This window comes from Danio aesculapii, chromosome 10 (genome assembly GCF_903798145.1).
Source record: "Danio aesculapii chromosome 10, fDanAes4.1, whole genome shotgun sequence".
Lineage (NCBI taxonomy): Eukaryota > Metazoa > Chordata > Actinopteri > Cypriniformes > Danionidae > Danio > Danio aesculapii.
The window spans coordinates 35,243,005-35,245,679 of record NC_079444.1 but is presented as its reverse complement, the minus strand read 5'-3'; positions in this window follow the sequence as shown (position 1 = coordinate 35,245,679).

Genomic DNA, 2,675 nt, shown 5'->3' with positions numbered 1-2,675 from the left:
CCTGTTTGTTGTGTTTCTGCTTGAGTGAACATGGAAAACATTGGAAAATAGATTTATCCATTTATTTTCTGGATCATACAGTTCATTAAATACTCAACTTATTTTTATAATGCATACATTGTTAAATCTGCAAAGTACAAACAATGAATTGAATTAGACATGGAAACATCTGTGCAAACTGTTCAGACTTCAGAAACATCTTCAAATATAACATCATAAACCAAACTGGCCTGCAGGGTAAGTACAAAACAAAACACTGAAAAACTCTGTACACTATTGTTTCTACAAAAAAAGCTCCTCCATGTATATGTTTGGTGTTGAAATTCCAGTAATACATTACATATTCATGAGGGATGTGATTGATTAGTGAGTTCCTTGATATTAAAATGATTATTTTTGGCATAATCCTGTTGATAAAGACAATCATGTCCTCATATGAGCACCAGCAGATGCAGCAATCATTATTCTTAACACATGGCAGAAGGAGGTTATGGTTACATCAGCTCAAGTCTTCATTAAAGAGACAGTTCACACACACAAAAAAAAAATCAACATTCTGCAGATCTTCATGGTCAATTTTATGAGTTTCCTACATATTTAACAGACCCCCTGAGTTTTTCACGATTTTTGTGATAACATTGTGATTTAAAAAATATATATATATAAAATTATTTACTATTTTAGGTAGCCCATGTTAGATGTGCAATTTCTGACACAAATCATAAAAATGAAGCTTCTTTATTGTGGTCTCGTCAAGACAAGATCTAAACACACCTAAAACACAGATTGCTGTAAAACTGAAAGAGTTAAACCAAGTCATTTATCAATTTGATGCACATTATAATACCAGCCATACCCCTAAAGCAAAACTCTTTGTAAACCTTTAGTTCGGTCATGTCCAGCGGCTGTCATCCATTTGTTAGATGTTTGCTCCCACTTTCTTTTGCAGTCTAAAGCTACGGTCACACCGGGCTTTGTGTATGCGAAATTCTGTCGTGCGGCGCTACGAAAAGGGGTGGGATTATACAAGCTTATTAGACATTAAAAAAAGCGAGCGATTGCTCCATGTTTTAAATTTCTGTCCAGAGAGGTCCTGTTTTGATCCTCGATTGGTCTTACGCAGTCAAGTGATGCGATTTCGCAGGTCAGAATTCACCAAGCTTGAACTTTGCACCGCAGCAACTTGCGAAACTTGCCGCATGACCCTGCGTTTTCTGGTCTGACGCGTTCGCTTGCGTATGAATGGAAGTCTATGGGAAGAAAAGTCAAGTGTGACCGCAGCTTCAAGCATGTCAAACGCCTGATGAATAGCACCAGGTCATTCACTCAGGATGTCTAATCACATCTTTGCATTGACTTCACGTGTAAATCATTCCCAATTGATGCTTCATCCACACAGGCTGCAACACAACGTCTACATGCAACGTCTATACATCACATAAAGCAATTAATTACAATATAATTTAAATATAATTTGATTATGTGGTTTAGAATTAGATGTTTTGTGAGATTATTTAATCTTTTTGTGATAATTTTGCGTTTAAATTAAGAATTTTGTAAGATCACAAAAAATTGCAACTTTGTGATTCTGTGATTGCTGAATCCAACGCAAAATCAACAAAACACTAGGGGGTCTGATTTAAAAAGTAGCTCATATCCAAAATCTGCATGTACACTACATACACAAAAGAACATTAAACTGGAAACCATAATCAAATGTTTCACATGAGGAGAAAAAATATATAAATGTGTCCTTTTACTCACCCTCATGTGGTTCCAAACCTTTAAGTTTCTTTTTTTTATATACAGAAGCCATTGACATCCAAAAGAAAAAAGTACTGTGAAAGTCAATGTCTAAAACTTTCCAATATTCTTCAAGATCTCGTCCTTTGAATTAAAATGAAACCAACAGGTTTGTAAGTAGAGGATGAATAAATGACAGAATTAACTCTCTTTTTGAGTGAACTGTTGCTTTAAAGTGACATTGTTACTCCTTCATCCAGACCTTCATTGCTTTTCAATAAGCTTCATATAAACATGCAGCAACTTAATGAGACAATTCTGTAAAACTACATAGAGTAAAATGAAAGTTCAGCACAAAACACTATTCAATAACCTCCACGAACGTAAACTCTGAAGTTATGGGTATTCATTTTTCCAAGCAGAGATATGCAAGTATCTCAGTCATGTATGAGGTCACAGTAATAACAGAAGAGAAATAAATGAAGACGGTGCCGCTGTAAACACACCTCAGTGAAAACTACAGCAACATTACACAAACCAATCTTCAAACTTGAATATGAAAACTCTGCTCTGACTTGCTGAATGAAGGTTGAGTTCCTTCTGAGCTGCATGTGCTACACTATCTAGAAACCTCAGGTGTGCTATAAAGAGAGAGTTCACCCAAAACTGGACCTTTTTTTTTTTTAAGCTGCAATTGTGGTCCCTGGTGATTCAAAAACTACAAGTCAACTTGGAATGTTTCCATAAATAGTAAATAATAATATAAATACGTTCATTTCATTTGGATTTTGAAAGTGCCATGTGGAGGTGGAGGGACACCTACATCTCCCATAGTCTGGGTTAAGTAAATGAACAGGCCATTTTCATTTTTGAGTCGGGTTGGGAATCAAAAATCTTAAATACTTTGATTAAGAATCAGATACTTGCTATAA